The 17,947-nt window shown below is 40.2% G+C and overlaps 1 long non-coding RNA gene across 1 annotated transcript in view; it reads right to left on the bottom strand.

The window, feature by feature from the left end:
* LOC108527966 (uncharacterized) overlaps positions 1-17,947 on the bottom strand; it is a 30,917-nt gene that overhangs the window by 1,962 nt on the left and 11,008 nt on the right. The window lies entirely within an intron of this gene.

The raw sequence follows: 17,947 nt of genomic DNA on the forward strand, positions 1-17,947 counted from the left end.
TCCCTAGGAGGTTTAGGGAAGAACAGCTTCTTAACTGGACTTCAGATCCCTCTAGTAGCAGCACCTGATATTTGAGGAGGCAGTTGTCCATTAGCCGTAGACTCCTCTTAGAAGACAGCAGTCCTGATACATTATGTGGGGCATAAACAGTTAAGTTATTCATGGTTAACTTGGTATCCTCTGACACCAGCAAAGCTACCAGTGCAACTATCCAGAGGCAGGCAAGCCATACTGTAGGCACCAAATCAAGCCCCTTGCTCAGGTAGCCTACAGGATGCTGGACTGGACCTTAGGCCTAGGTTGTCACTCCCAGGACCATTCCCTTCCATTCTGATACCTAAAGATTGAACATCTTCCCTGTGGGAAGACTAAGGGTTGGTGCCTCAACCAAGACTTGTTTCAAGTGGTCAAAGGCCCTTTTAGCCTCTGATTCCCAAATTAGGGAGTCTTAGCTGCCTGACTCTCCTTCATTAGGCTATATAAGGGACAAGCTGTTTCACTATACTGAGGTATCCATAATCTGCAGAATGCTGTAATGCCAGGGGTTTGGGGGAGGGGAAAGGAGGAGATGGGCTTAATCCTTTCTTCACCTACTTCCCTGGTTCCTTCTGACAAAACTAGACCTAGGTACTTCCCTGAAATGTGATGGAGCTGAGCCTTAGACTTTGAGAACTTATATCCTCTGTTAGCCAAAAAATTAAGAGGAAACTTACTGTTCTCCTGAGAGACTTCCTCAGTTGAGGCACAAAGGGTAATGTCACCTAAATATTGTAAGACTTTAACATGAGGATAAAGGAAATCAGAGAGATCTTTTGCCAACTCCTGCCCGAACTCTTGCCATATGTGTAGCAGTTAATAGGTGCATCTTGGGGATTCTGGGGTTTGTAAGCCTGCCAGGTGGCCATTAGAACCTCTGCCTTTTTCTTGGTACTGTCTTGGAATTCCTGAGGTAACACTATCCAGGTTAGCTGGGTGTTCTGGTTGGAGAGATTGTTAAATATGAACAAATAGTGGAATTTGGGGTGTGACAGTATGCAGAAAAGGGCATCCTTTAGCTCCACAATTATGAACAATTTAGTTCCCTCAGATATTTGAGTTAGCAGTTATAGAATTGGGAACCACCAGGTGAATTGAAACCACAGCTTCCTTAATGAGGCAGAGGAGAGTCTGGACAAGTCTCCATTTCCCACTGGGTTCTGTACCACCAATACTGGGATATTACAAGCACTGTTGCAAGATTTGAGGAGGCCCTACATCCTAAAGTTATCAGTGATGGCTTCTAACCCTTTCCTAGCTTCTGGTTTTAGGGGATATCATCTTTGGTTAGGAACGGAGGTGGGATCCTGAAGGTCGATCCCGACTGGTATGGTGATTATGGCTTGGCCAAATTTCCCTTGAATTGCCCAAACATCTGGATCAATATTGGTCTCCACCAGGGGGAGACAAAGAGTCTGTCCTGAAGCCATAAGAATGGTGGCTCCCACCTGAGCTAAAATATCCCTGCTTAGCAGAGGAGTTGGGCTTTCAGGCATGATTTAAAAGGCATGTGAGTAAACAAGAGGTCTCCCCAACTACAACTAAGCGATTGGAAAAAATATCAGGTTAAAGGTTTTTCTGAGATGCCCCTCACAATCGTGCTAAGGGAGATGGGGAGGTCCGGATTGGAGAGAGCTGAAATGGCCACTCTGGCATCCAGGAGGAGGTCTACCTTCCTCCCTTTGACCTCCAGAATCACTCTGGGCCCCCAGAGGGTAAAGGTGGTCTGAACCATCAGAGCCAGAGAGAGGAGTCCTGGAACACATCAGTCCTGTTGGACTATGTGGGACACTGGCTCTACAACTAGTGACCTCTGCCTCTGAGGACAGTCAACCCTCCAGTGATCCTCACTGCAGATTGGGCAGGATCAATGTGGCTTCGTCATGCTGTCCTGGCAGTCCTTCCTAAAGTGTCTTAGCTTGCACATGTATAGCAGTTAACAGGTGCATCTCGGGGATTCTGGGGTTTGTAAGCCTGCCAGGTGGCCGTTAGAGCCTCTGCCTTTTTCTTGTGTCTCCTTTTCCTGTCTTGGGCCTCCTCCCGATCCCGATTTTAAAAGAATGGAGTGGCCATTTTCAGGAGGTTCTCTAAAGTACTGTCTGGTCCCATGACCTTCGGGTTCCTTAGACCTCATCTATGCCGTGGATGTGAGTGAGTCCTCCACCTATGAAGGGGAAGGCCTAGTCGGCAGGGACAGTCATGCTCACCTACGCTGTGCCCTGGCTTTCTTCTGTCAACTGTCTCTGGGTCCCTCAGATCTAGTTTTGCTTTAAGGGATCCAAACCAAAGCTTGGAAAAACCACTGGAGTAATGAAGCTGTGAAACCAGATCCTCCTGAAGCAAAGGAGATAAAGGGAGTCATGGGCCCTGCCAAAAGGAAAAAAAATCCCACATATAGAAAACTTCCTGTATTCGCAGAACTATGTTGACTCCTGACATGGTGGAAAAAACAACAACAACAACAACAACAACAACAACTTAAATGCTGAGGAGGGAAAGCGCCTGGGAGAAGTAGCCTCTTGCCCTCTGCTAATGGATTTCTTTAACAGGGGGAAATACAACTCTCTTAAATGTTACATCTTTTTGTTTCTAAGAATAGACAGAAACAATACTACTCTGAATTACACTTCGGATGACTAAGCCAAGTGCTTATTCTATCCAGTAATATTATCTCTGTGGTTTGCAGCAACACTCTTATATTGTATGTAAAGAGGGGATCGCAGCCATGGCATTCTCAAAAGAAAGAAAATGCAATATGAAAGATCGTTGGTCTTGGTGCCAACACCATAACAGGTTGTTGGGGACTGGAACTGGTCTGAGAGCCTTTGGATAACACCAAGGTGTGGCCTTGGCCAGATTCCTTTAGTTGTCCCAGGACCTTATTCTGATCCCATGTGATAGCTAGACCTCCATGAAAGGAAACTGAATTGAAACAAAGCCAACATTTCCAACACCCAAGGGTGATGGGGGATTGACAAAGTCCTCCCCAGCAAACCTCTCCTCTGAGTCTTGTAAGCCTGGCAGCCATACTACTCACTCTTAACTGGCTGACAGAGGCTGGTGTTTCATCTGCTTTTGGAAAAAAAAATCTGAAGACAAGTGGCCTCAGAATGACAGTAAAGAGTCATAGGTTTGCACTCACCCTTCTGCAGATCCCGGACAAGACCCCAGAAATGACACAGGATTCCTTCAGTGCCACTTTGCCAGCCAAAAATCCCTGTGGCCACTGTGACCTCTGTCCAGGGCTTCTCTTGGGCCCACTGGTCTCACTCTGCCTGCTTGGCCCAGCAGGCTGTGCTCAGCTTGCACCCACTTGGATCCTGTGCCCACCACAGCTTCACTCTCAGCGCGTGGCTGAGCCAGGCATGCTCCAAGTGGCTTCCACATTGGGTGCCAGCATGTAGATGAGGGGAACATGGTAGCACCCAACAACTCAGAGATGTCAGCAATTGCAGCACCCCAAGGAGTGTTATAGCTTTTGCTTGGGGAGTTCCATTATCTGGGCCCTCAGAAGTGTCACAGCTCTTCACTCCTGTAGCTCTACAAGTGGAAGCATGTTACAAGTTCTTTTATCTCCACCACTGACAACTTGGTGAACAGGGGTGTGTTACAGCTCTCTTGTTCCCACAGTCCAATGGGTTCCTGGTTCTTGTCGCATGACCAAGAGGAATGAGGTTTGTGGACACTGGAGAGCGAGTAAAGGAGAATAGACGTTTATTGAGTGAAAGAAGGAAAGCTCTCAAAAGGGGACCCAGAGTGGGTAGCCATTTGTAAGGCTGATTGCAGGGTTTTTATATGTTTGGAATGAGGAGGTGTGGGCTATAGGTAGCCTTGGAAAAGGGAATATTTGATTGGTTAAAAAGCATTACTCAAAAGAACCAATTGGTGAAGAGTGGGCAAACAGGAATAGAAGTTTTCACTCTGGTCATGGACTCTATTCAGAACTGGCAGCTCAATTTTCAGGGTTTAAACTGTCTTTGGCTTGAAGGTCAGGTTTCACCAGGGACCTGTCTCTGTCTCCTTAGAAATGTGTCTGTCTCCTGTTGCTATTTTGTTGTAATTACTTGAATCTCTGTAAAGCTTTTTATTAAAAAAAAAAACCCATTAAATATCTTCTTAGAGAAAGAGAAGACAATGATGTAGTATTTGAAATTTATTCTGTGTGGAAAAATGTTTAATGGCTGAGCAAAGCAGTGGTTAAGAAGGGCAGGAATCAGATGCTGAATACGTTTGAAATTACAACAATGCTAAATATATTTTACATAACAGAAAAGTAATAAAATCATTTTCTGAGTTTGATAATGTGATCACAGGCCAATAATAATAATAATAATAATAATAATAATAAAAACACAAACACAAAAGCATAAATTCATACACTGTTGGGTCTTTATCAACACTGGCAGGTTGAGGAAGGATAAGCTGGGCAAGAAAGGAACAAGGTAGGCAGATCTGGGACAGAATCTTGGCCATGTGATCCAGAAGTGATATTGGATTTTGTCTTAATCTAAGTTTCCATATCTGTGAAATGGGGATAGTTAAAAACTACCTACTCTAAATCTTAATAGTGAAGATGAAATAAGATGATGTGTGTGTGAAGCCTGCACCATAGAAGGAACTCAGTCTGTGCTGGTTCTTGGTGTCCCTGCCATTGCTGCTTCCCTGCCATTACTGTTTCCTTGCTAAGTGTTTCTTGAAAGGCTGCTCAGCACCACGAAATGGGAGCCAACATTGAGAAGCAGGAAATGAGAGACAGTTCTAACAAAGTGATGTATGTGTTTAGCTCCTTTGATATCTTGGTGCTTTCTGAAATGGAATAAAGAAAATAATTCCATTTGTGAAGGAATATTGTCAATAGACAATGCCGCTGGGAGAAAAGAATAGTACTTTCTGTAAACATTTTCTGTAAACTGCATTTTTAAAAATGAGTCATGTATTCATATATCTCCCCACTTGGGGAAAAAAATCTTTTTTTTTCAGTTAAAGTTTGTGAAAATTAAAGAAATAATGTCTGAAAATCTCTTTGTGCTGCCTGGGGTAAATAGCTTTGACATGCTTAAAAATAGGTATTTTATGTTTTTAAAAATTTTCACTTTAGAAGATGAGAAAAAAAATTTTAATATTACATTTTTTTTTCCCTGTAGCTTGAAATCTTCTTATTTCCCCTCAGTAAATTTTTCATTTATTTTATGAAGTTGGAGATGTTGGAGTGAAATTCAAGGAGTGAGTTTATTAGTGATACTGTCAGTGGAAAATTCATTGTGAAACAGACAAGCTCATGGCCAATAGCTTAACAAATACTGGGCTCACTGAGACAGCAAGGGTTACAGGTGAGAAGTAGTCACTGAAAGGGCAAGGTGTGTTTTTTGTTTTGTTTTCTCTGAAAAAAGGAACTTCAGTGTTTTATCTGGAGAATGAATGTGAAACCGCGAAGGTAGCTATCATCAGTTCACCCTCCACAGAAGTGGTGAATCCCTAGTTCTCACAGATTTGAGAGTAATTTGTAAACCTTTTGTGTTATTGAAGAAGATGTCAGAAAGAGTGGGTAGCAATTAAGACTTTAAATCACAATCTCCTTGAACTTGAGATAAATTATTATGGTGTTATTTTCAAAACTGTATTCATGGGTTTTCAAGAAAGATAATGGAGGTTTTCAAAACAAACCAATCAAACAAAAGACAACTGGTTTTGGATCAAATGCATTTGGCTTTACTGAAGGACCTTGAAGCTGTCTCTGGACCAAGGGGGATTTACTGTGCAGTTGCCCAAAGGTTGTATCACCTGGACTGTTTTTATAGTGCATATATTTTGTGGAACACAATTGCTGAGTGGAACATAGTTTGGAAAATGGTGATACAAGAGAGAGTTTGACATTAGGTAGGTGCCTCTGAATTTGCACCCTCAAGGACAGTGACGTAAATCTTATCAATAAAGAAAGGCATATTCTGAAGCCTTGGGGAAATCCCGTCTCTACTAAAAAATACAAAAAACTAGCCAGGTGAGGTGGCGGGCACCTGTAGTCTCAGCTACTTGGGAGGCTGAGGCAGGAGAATGATGTAAACCCGTGAGGCGGAGCTTGCAGTGAGCTAAGATCCAGCCACTGCACTCCAGCCTGGGCAACAGAGTGAGACCCTGTCTCAAAATAAATAAATAAATAAATAAATACATAAATAAAATGAGGAAGAAACTGTTTATCTTCTTTAAGTAAATTCTAAATTTATTAAAATAGGCCTTCTTCTTTCTGTTTTCTTTCTGACCCACAGACCCTGACCCAACAACGAATGAATAAAGTACACTGACACATAGATATTCTGCTTTGCCAGTCCAGCTGAACATCCAGACCGCTTACAGACTCCACGCAGAGTCCTGTAAACAGCTGTGACCACGGCCATGACCAGCCAGAGAGACTTGCATTTATTCAGTAAAGATTAATTGACAAAGGCTTGAGTCAACACCACTAGAGGGTAATTGACATTGTGGACTTCCCGAGTAGAACCCAATTAAGCACCCACAGTAGAACAAAGGTTAGTCTTAAGACCACATGAGTAAACAAGTTATTTAGATGAACTCCCCACATTCCTTTGTTTCTACTCTAACTTATTTAACTAAAGTAAGGGGACTAGGCTGCCTTCAGCAAGATTTATTACTGAAGTTATGCAAACTCTCAGGCCTTCCAAGAGGGTTTGTGGCTATTATAACTAAAAATTTTCCCACCAGCCTGACTGAACCCCCACATTCTTCACCTCTTTGTTAGGACAAGCTATGTTTGTCCCTCATCCTCTGGTTCCTATGGCACCCTCTAATTGTTCTCCTGGCACTGGTTTTGAATGCTATCTAATTTGTCCCTTGCATTGCAGCCAGCGTTCTTTTCAAACATCAAGTCTGTTTAAGTTCACTTTTTATAAAATCTTCATTGGCTGCCATCCAAAATCTGTACCATGGCTTCACTAAGCCTTGGCTAGCCTGTCCTCTCCTCACCTCCATGGTCCCGTCCCACATTATTCTCTGTGTTGTGCTCTGCATTGACCTTTCACTACCCCAGAACTCCACCTTGTCCCTCACAAGGTTCCTAAACACGCAGTCCCCCAACTGTAACCCCTTTTCCTCCCACCCAATTTCCTGTTTAACTTAGGAAATTGATTCCCATGGTACAGATTGCACCTCCAAGGTAATTTATTTGAGGAGGTCTTTGCTGATCTCCCTGCATAGGTTAAACGCTTCTACTGTGTTTGTTTTTGACACCTTTCTGATTTGTGCACTGATGACTGTGGCAATTGCGCTTGTATTTATGTGATTAATAATTATCTACTTCCCCCTAGACAATGGGCTTCATAAGATCAGAGACCTCATCTATCTCTCGTCATCATTGTATGCTTTGTACATAGCACAGTGCTTGCCACTTAGGAGTATTTAACAAACACCTTGTTTAGTAAATTAGACATTTTTAGTCTCCCTAATGAATCACCTTAAAGTCTGGTGGAAGGGAACCTATTCTGAACCATATCGAGGCTTCACAAACTTGACCAGAAGTACTCCAAAGAGGTAAACTCTCAATCTCTCAATCCATTTATATTGCACGCTACGCATAATGTAGATGTGTGTAGCCAGGCACGGTGGCTTACACCTGTAATCCCAGCACTTTGGGAAGCCGAGGTGGATGAATCACCTGAAGTCAGGAGTTTGAGACCAGCCTGGCCAACGTGGTGAAACCTCATCTCTACTAAAAATACAAAAATTAGCCAGGAGTGGTGGTACACGCCTGTAATCCCAGCTACTTGGGAGGCTGAGGCAGGAGAATCGTTTGAACCTGGGAGGCAGAGGTTGCAGTGAGCCGAAATTGCACCACTGCACTCCAGCCTGGGTGACAGTGTGAGACTCCATCTAAACAAACAAACAAACAAACAAAATATATATACGTATATACGTCTATGGTATATATAAATGGTGTGTATAGATATAATATGTTATATCTTTATGGGCATAGCTTCATGAGCATGTGCAGGTTCACACACACAGCACATGTAGGAATCTGACTTGTTCCAGCACGTTTTCACTCCATGGAAGTCATGATCTAGTGACCATAAGGTTAATGTGAACTTCTGCCTGAAGGAGAGGCCTGGAGCAAAGCACTCCACGGTGTGTCAAGACCGTTTCATTGACTCGATTGTCTAACAAGTATTTTCATTTAAACCACAGCCTGTGTGGCTCCCGCTCACCCTTTCCTTGCAACACATATCCCCTGGGAAAGATTCTCCTCAATTACAGACATTGGCACTGCTGCTGCCCTTTGATGACTTTTATGGCTCCCTCTTCCTGTCAGTTTATTGCTCTGTCTTTCCCTGTTATAAAGCAAGTCATTTCCTGCATTTTATGAGTCTCATGCATGGATTTCTGCTCATAAATTAATTTGTGCACAATCCTAGCTCAATGCTAAAGTAATGATATCTTTGAAGACAGGAAGGAGCACCTTCCTTTTGGAGGGTTGTAGAGAATGAAAGGATAATTGAGAATAATTTTCCAAACTGTTTTGCAGCATATATGGCCTGACTTTACCCAGGAGAAGCTTGACAGGGAATGAGCCCGGGTTCCTTCCTGGGGGCCTTCCTCTATCCTTCAGACTTCACATCACCAGGCAACTCCTGTTGACTGCAATAAAAGAGCTGTCACTTACCCTCCATTCTCTTTCAATATGCTGCTCATTCTTTCATTTGTTTCTGAAGTTGCTAGTGGGAAAAATATTTATTTCCTATTTTCTTTTGAGACTGAGGCAAATTTTTTTTCTTTCTTTGCTTTTCTTTCTGAGCTTGTGTAGAAATTTTACTGTAGTCACTTTGAATACTATGTCTTCCTTGCTGGAACCTCTTCTTCATGCTCCACATTTAGGGCTCATTCTGAGTACAAGATGAATCTTGAACTTAAAGATAAGACTAATAATTAGGGGTAGTCGTTTGAATCCTTTTAACAGATGAAAATACAAATATGTACTGGGCATATGAAGTAGGCACTCGATAATTTTTGTTGAGTTAATAAATCAATTTTAAGTATAAGACACAGATTTCAAGTCTAAGACTACTTAGTTTTGAAATAAAAATACATATTTAGTTCAGTTACTTGAACTAATTTTCTGGTATGATTTTATATTTTATGGGAATAGAACAATTAATTATTCAAGTTCTGCAACTCTATCACTTAGCATTTGCTAAATAACAAACCATCCTCAAACTCAGCAGTTTGAAATAATAAATATTGATTATTTCTCATGACTGTATGAATAAGCCAGGAAGTTATTCTGAGCTGAACAGATCCAGCCAGGATCAGTGATCCAGGAAGTCCTCTGTCATGTCTGGTGCCTGGGAGCTGGCTGGTCTAAGGGGTATGGTGGGGGCTCTTAGCTGATTGGCTCACTTCTCCCTGAAGTGTCCTATCTTTTTCTACAAGCTAGTGCAGGGTTCTTATATGAGGACAGCATGATCCTTGGCAGCATGAGAAGGCAGGACCCATTGCACGAGCACTTTTCCAGCCTCTGAGTTTGCCACGTTTGCTATAGTTCATTTTTCAACACTAGTCATGTGAGCAAGCCCGATGGGGTGTGGGGGTGGGAGGACTGTGGAAGTGCAGGGAGACAGGGAGGTAATTAGAGCAGACATTTTGCAAACAATCTACCACGGTGACATATGGTCAAACATGAAGAAAGTTTAAATTATGATTCATGGTTATGAAACTCACATCTATTTTATAGATAAATGACCTACTTTGTAGCAATATATTTTTCTTTCTTTTTCCTTTTCAGGGATGCAGCTTGAACCACAATGTAAAAAGATGTATTCAATCATAATGTTAGGATACAATTGCAGGCTGAGTATTCCTTATTCAAAATGCTTGGGGCCAGAGTGTTTCCGATTTCAGATTTTTCCAGATTTGGGAATATTTGCATATACATAATGAGATATCTTAGGGATGAGACCCAAGTTTGAATATGAAATTCATATATGTCTCATATACACCCTATATATGTAGCCTGAAGGTAATTTTATGCAATATGTTACATAATGTTGTGCATGAAACAGTTTGTGTACACTGAACCATCAGATAGCAATGGTACCGCTACCTCATGTCCATGCTCAAAATGGCTGCATTTTGGAGAATTTTGGATTTTGCATTTTCAGATTAGTGATGCTCTACCTCTACTATATATAAGGCATTTTTTATAGAATGATGCCAATGCCAAGGTATTAAAAGTATAATAAAGAACACAAATAATTTATATTGTCCTTATAGAAACATAGAATCCCAGGCTTTTGCTGTCAATAATCCATTTCTTCTTAAAACCTAGACCCTGGCATTGAAAGATGTCTTAATGTGGTGGAGACAACAGTGGGTAATGTCAGATTTCCTCCCTTAGGAGTTCTCATAGTCTACTAGGACAGGCAGCCTAGTGCTCAGATGATCACAATACAGTACGGTCACTACTAGGACAAAGGGTTCTAGGAGGTACTTTTGGAGAACAGAAGAATGAATCCAGATGGTGAAGTAGCAGAGAGGTCAGGAAAGACTTAAACACTATTCTCAAAAGGGATAAAGAGTGAGGTACAAATAATGGCAGGAGCCTTCTGGTTAGAGGGCATTCAAAGGAAGGAGGAGTGAGCACCGTCAGGTCAGGACACAGGCAGGTGGGCGTGGCTGCAGCAGAGCGTGCTAATTAGGAAAGGAAAGTCCCAGGACAGCAGAAGCAGGAAAGTGCCCAGAAGGAAGCGTGGCATGCAGTTTTGCTTCTTTCACTCATTTATTCCACAAATAACTACTGGAGGCCTAATGTTTGAGAGGGAGCTTGCGGAGGGATGGGGGCATGGTGGTGAGCAGGTGCAGTGAGAGTCCTGAAGGTTCAGGAGGCTCGCACCCCGCTACTGTGGAGAAGGTGGAGACCAGAACCACAGGCATGATCCGCCATGGCTACGCATCATGGCACCAGCGAGGAAGGAGGCTTTCACTGCATCCTCGGGGAGCGACAAAAGGATTTTGAAAGAGAAAAGATTGACCGGATTTTAGTTTGAGAAGAAAAAGTATCGTGAAGGTCAAAGGAGGAAATAATTTCAAGGAAAAATGGATGTTGCTCATGTGTTAGATAAGGGTTAAAATATCTGCTGTGTTTACACAGCATTGTGTGGCCAATGAATATTTGCTTAGTTGTCAATGTATTTTATAGACATTTAAACACTTAATATTGATTATCTTCCAGGGCAGTTTAGATAGGAGATGATGATAGAAAGCAGGTTGTGATGTGGTGAGAAAGCACATATAGGGTTCAGTGGAAGCACAGAATTCGATCAATTAAGTCTACTAGAAGACATGGGAGACTTCACAGAACAAGCACATTTTGAACTGAAATCAAAGGCTAAAAGTATGGAGGAGACTGGCATTTTACGATATAATGAGGAATAGGAAATAAGCATATCTGATAACTTATTAGATATTTAGTTATAAATTACAGAATTCAAAAGCCTAAATTATAAAAGGTAAGGTTTTTTTTTGCCTCAATATCAGAAATGGTCTCATCTTCAGCTTTATATACATCCCCAGGCATCTTCAAATCATGTCTTGGCTCTGCTTAACCTCTGTGATAGCTTTGTCTCCAGGCAGGTCCTTGCATGATGAGAAAAACAGTTCTCAACAGCTCCTGACTTCCACAGTTTTTACATCATGGGGTCTACGAAAGGAGACATTTTGCTCAAAGCATCCATATTGATCTCCAGATCTCTAGAAAGGGCTGTTAACTGATGCTGTTCAACTGTGTTCTCAAACCTGGGGCTCCGCAAATAACTACCGACTATTCGATTCCGCTAATAGTGGTTCTCTGGACGTAAAAACCTATGAATCAACAGTCCAGGAAGTGGAGTACAAAATGGGCATGGTGCCGTGGTGGCAAGGGGGCTTATCACTGACATTGTTTAGGATTACAAGGTATGGTAATAAGCAGAAGCAGAGCCATTTTTAAATTCTCCATAAGCAATGCATTCTTTTATTGTCCCTCTCAATTGGTACACAACCAAGTGAGAATTTTATTTCAACTTCTTTCATAGTAATTTTGACATTTTTGTTCTTTCAAGGGAGAAGGGTATATCATCTTGATTTTCTAGCATTTAAGTGAATGACAGTTATTACAGAAGATAAAGTTCTAAGAAAGGATGTAAAAATTAAGTTCTCAAATAACCTGTAGGGTTAGAATGACTTTAGAGAAGCAAAATTGTGCAGCAGAGAGAAACCCACTAAACGAGTATTAGAATCATCTGCTTTTGAAGACCATTTCTGGTCCTATATTTAGCAGGATATATTTCTCATCATATGGTAATTGGTAGACTCTTTGCTGTTTTTTAGAAGTTTTAGATCAGTGAGCAACTCTCTGTGGGAGACATTTCTTTGGGTATTAAATGCTATTTCCTAAGACTTTAGGTCATATGCTGTTGACCTTCACTAGCTATAGTGAGGTTGGGACACAAAGCATTTAGTTTGTTGCTTGTAAGTATGGATTCTTTACGGTGCTACTTACAATGCAGAGAGGGAAAAATCAGTCATTGTAATGACACAGAAGCAATGGACAGAGGCTACAAAAGTCTCAAGCCCCGAGTTATAATTCAAATTCTGTTATTCAGCAGGTATGACCCTGAGCAATTCATTTCACTACTTTCTGATGCAGGTTGTTGACCTGTCAAATAAAAATTGAATTCAATCCTTGCCAAAATCCACTGTAGCCCTAACAGGATATGAAGTAGATACTAGGATTCAAAATGAAGTCCAACATTAGCCCAATAGGAAATGGAAAAAATCCAGGGAACAAAAATGAACTAAGCAGTTATCTTTAAAATAATGACTTCACTGCTGACATGCTGTCAGAGCCAAGCCAAGTGAGATGCAGCTGAACAGTTCATATGTATGCACCGTGTGCTCAGTCTTTCTCATGGGTTTCTTGTCTCTACTGAATATGTGACTTTTTTCTGCTCTAAGCAATACATGAAGCTGTTGGGGGAGGCTTGTGATTCTCTCCCCAGCCAGTGACCTAGTAAACCCACCTGCCGTCACACTGAGTCACATCCTCCACTTGCCTTATGAATAATGAAAGCAATATTTTGACCTCAATCTGTTTCATTGTTATATTTTTCAAGTGGTCCTGCAACGCAGGTAAGGAAAGGGGGTGTTATACATTGACACCTTCAGGCTCCAAGGGATATTTTGTGTGTGTGATGGCAGAATGTCCTATGATCAGGAAAACAAGGAGGATCTAAATGTCATTTTGCACCTGCCTTGCAAGACTGCTTGCCTGCAAAGCAGGTGGCATTTGCTTGGAACCTCAGCCTCTCCACTGTGCTCCTTTCTCTGCTCCCATGACTCCCTCTAGCCTGCTACCACAGTCACCCCATCTATAACCTTTTCCTTTTCTCTCTCTTTCCTATCTATGTGAACCATTCTATTTAGATTATTTGTGAATATTAACATAAAAAATGCTCTAATTGTCAAATTATATCACACTATAGGTCCTGGTTTCAATTTTGAAAACATTTCAGGTACTTGCATTCCTGCTGCTTGAGTTAGAAATTATGTTCATTTGCAAATAGTAAACTCCCCAAGAATAGCTTTAAAAAGTTGAATTTTTGTTTAAATTTTAGATTCAGAGGCTACATGGGCAGGGTTGTTACATGGATATATTGCATAATGAGGAGGTTTGGGCTTCTTGTGTACCCATCACCCAAATAGTAAATACCATACCCAATATGTAATGTTTCAACCTTCACCTCCTCTCCCCGCTTTTGGAGTCCCCAGTGTCTATTATTTTTATCTTTACATTGATTTATTTCATCTTTCATCCATGTATACCCACTGTTCAGCTCCCATTTATAAATGAGAACATAATATTTGATTTTCTATTTCTGACTTATTTTACTTAGGATAATGGCCTCCCGCTCCATGGAACACTATGCAGCCATAAAAAGATGAGACTGAAATTTTTTTTTCTCACCTATCTGGAAGTTGCCATCCACGGTTGGTGTGGTGGCTACATAATAGTACCCAAAATCCACCCTGTTCTATCTTTTCCCCCAGGCATCTACAAAATGTAGTCGTTCCACTTCCAAATCCCCTTCCCCACCCCAATTTCTCATTGGCTAGTATGGTTGTGCATGGAAAAGGATTCTGGGAAATGTAATTTTGTTACTAAAAAAAATTAAGGTGGGTAGATGCCAATTGGACTCGCCTCTTTCCCATGATTCTTCCTTTAGGGTGGGCTACCTGCATCCACAGTGCCCTCTTTATCTTTGGGAAGTGAGCATGCGCCATGTTTTAGGACGTTGTACGCATGCCCAACAGAGGCTGTCTTCCCTTTTTCAGTGGAGTATACCGAACGATCATATTTTTGTGTATTAATGTGCATGTTTCTTCTTCTTGGGACGGCCTTTAATTAACACTTGAATGTTAACAGGTGTGGACCATCAGGAAATGGCATCTCCCTGGCTCCAGCTGCCAATTTGTCACTTTTAGAGAGGCAATTTGGTAATTGCCAAACCATTACCTGACATTTTTAGCGGGTGGGGGAAGAGCCCTCTCCTGCACTGCTCATGCCTAACCACCTGGAACAGATGGGTTTTCTTCTTGAGAATAGAAGTAGAAGACTTTCTAAATTGCTTATAGGAAAAAATAAACAGAAAGAACGAGAGGAAAAACAACCGATGTACTGAAAAAATGAGGGTTAGTGAGACACAAAAGAAACATCAGAAAAAATACATTCTTGTCTTCATTTATACTTTCAAATTATCTTGATGGAATGGCGTAAATGCATTCCACTAAAGCATTCAGTCGACATAATGTCAGTTGACATTAAATGTCATTTAATTATTTTTACTGAAGAACTAATGTGTTCAAGCAAATAGCTGAAATGGCAGGGATTTTTGTCTTCCATGTTTTGAGATATGTATTATAAACACTTTTCTATCTAGCTTTTAATTTTTTCCCTAAAGATAAATCTTCATTCTTTGATTCTTTCATTTCTCATGAGATTAAAAAAACTAACTTAGGTTTATGTACACCTGCGTATTAGTTGGCATTTTTCTTACAAATTGCTAAACTTGGATAATATTGTATTAATTAAATTTATCTTCACAATTTATTGGTATCATTGAAAAGGTTGAAAGAGCATTTATGACTTCATTTTTCAACTTGGCAAGTGCAAGGGGAAAAGAGGTCGAGTGTCCCGAATTAAAGAGCATATTGATAAAGCCAAAACAAAGTCTTAGGTCCCAGAGATCCCAATTTCTTGCCAAAATAAGCCTGTAAATTTTGTTTCCATCAGCATCATATCCGAGTTTTATTGAACTGTTACATTTCATTTTCCCTGATGTAATCACTGCACAGAAATAAAGGAGCTCAGGACTGTTTTGTCATCTTCTAATTATGAATTTGTGCACTTTAATCTTCAGTTGTCAATCAGCCAGTTTCTATCAGGACTCCCATAATCTCACCATTTGTCTCCATTTCAAATTCTTTACTACTTTTCTTCAGTTTCATGAAAAGCCTCATTGCCATCATCTCCATTCTTCTCAACCCCATCCCCACCTCATCAGAATGGCTTTAGGGAGCGTCTCATGACACATTTCTAAACACCTCTTTATTCTGGGTGGTAATGAGATGCGTAGAAATACCTTTTTATTCTTTTCTCGGTTCTGTCTTATCATCGTGGTCAACCAGATAGCAGATGTTCAAAACTGGAGAGGTGGCCATTTATCCTGAGGCCCACCAAGTGGAATGACAGAGGCCCAGTGCCTTCCTAGAAGGAGAGTTCCTGATGGTCAGGCTCAGTGTTGAAGGGGCACAGATGTCTCTGTCCATCGCTAAAAACAGCAGGTGGTGAACAGCCAGGGTGAGTGATGGGGACGTGTGCTGGACCGCTAACACATTCCTCCTAACGAGACACTCTCAGGGTCTCACAATTTCACTCTGCCATTTTAATTCTATGATTCAATTTTCAGTTCCTCAACAGTTATTCATTGTTCAAGCCTTGCACACTTAAAAGGTTGTTTCAGAACCCATACTACTAACTAGTTTTCAATTTTTGTCTACAATTCTTTTGAAGATGTTTGAGATAAATTTCCATACAGTGAAAAGCAGAGATTTTAGGTGTACAATTAGGTGAATGTTGACAAATATATATAATCCTGTAACCACACTCCTACCAAGGTATGGAATATTTTCATTGTTCTAGAAAATTTATTTGTGGCTCTTTCTCCTCAGTTGCTCCCAAGAGGCAACCCATGATCGGATTTTTGCCACCATACACTAATTTTTGCTGTCCAAGAACTTCGTATAAATAGAACCATACAATGTGTGCTTCTGAATGTTTGGCTTCCTTTGCTGTATTCAATACTTTGACATGTATTTCTATATTTGAGTAGTCTGTTCCATGCTATAGCACTATTGTTTGACTCATTCTGCTACCAATAGACCCCTGGATTATGTCCAGAATTTGGCAATAATGAATAAAGCTGCTGTATATATTCTTATCTATATCATTTTAGGTGACATGTATTTTTACTTTTATGGTTTTCCTCCACTGGTTAGAATCACTGGAATAGAAATGATGAGGACAGATATCCTTTCTTCATTCCTGATCTTAGGAAAAAACGGTTACATTTTATCCCATTAAGTATGATGCTAACTGTATTTTTGAAAACTATGTTTATTGATTAGAGGAAATTTCCTTTTATTCTTTGTCGGCTGGGACATTTCATTATAAGTAAGACCTTTCATGGGTATTGATAAATGTTTTTCTTCATTTTAATTAATATAAATGGTATAGTTGATCTCATTTTGTTAATATGGTGAATTACACTCATATTCAGTTAATCTGCCTTGCATTTCTGGGATAAGACACATTTGGTCATGATGTATTGTCCTTTTCATATATTTCTGGATTTTATTTTTCATATTTCGTTTTTGTTTTCTTGTTTGTTTTTGGCCAATGTTCAAGACAGATATTAGTCTACAATTTTCATTTCTTATAATGTCTTTGTCTGACTGTTGTTAGTTAATTCTGACATTATAAAATGAATTGGCATGGGTTTCCTTCTCTAATTTTTGAAATTTTTGAAATGCTCATATTTGTTTTTTAATGTTTGGATCAATTTTTCAGTGAAACCATTCAGGCCTGGATTTTCATTGTGGACAGGTTCTTGATAATGAGTTCAATTTTTATAAAAGATAAAAGACTGTTCAGATTTTTTTTCATCTTTAGTCAGTTTTGGTAAGTTGCATTTTTCAGGAGATTTGACTGTTTCACTATGTTGTTAAATTTACCTTTTAATGATTATACGGTTTGTAATAATATCTTATTTCTCATTATGATCTTGGTAGTCTGGGATCTTTTTTTGGCCTTTTTACCTTTAATCTATCAATCTTTGTATGTTGTTATTTTTCCAGTTGTTTGCCTAATCTTTATTTCATTGTTTCTGATTTCATTTTATAGATTTTTTTTCCTACTATTGACTTTGGCTTTAATATGTGCATCTTTTCTAGCTTCTTGAAGTGAAAACTTAGCTTTTGATTCTAAACTTTTATTCAGTTTTCTAATATAAATATTTAAAGCTATTAATTTCCCTGTAAACATTGCTTTAGAAGTATTTGGCAGATACAGCCTGTTGTACTTTGCATTATTTAGTTCCAAAGATTTTCTGCTTTTCATTGTGATTTCTTCATTGTTCCATGGATGATTTAGAAGCATGTTGCTTAAATTGCAAATGTTTGAAAACTTTCTAGATATTTTCTTTTTTTTTTTTTTTTTTTTTTTTTTTTTTTTTTTGAGGCGGAGTCTCGCTCTGTTGCCCAGGCTGGAGTGCAGTGGCCGGATCTCGGCTCACTGCAAACTCCGCCTCCC

The sequence above is a fragment of the Rhinopithecus bieti genome, unplaced genomic scaffold (genome assembly GCF_001698545.2).
Source record: "Rhinopithecus bieti isolate Rb0 unplaced genomic scaffold, ASM169854v2 scaffold_3948, whole genome shotgun sequence".
Classification (NCBI taxonomy): Eukaryota; Metazoa; Chordata; class Mammalia; order Primates; family Cercopithecidae; genus Rhinopithecus; species Rhinopithecus bieti.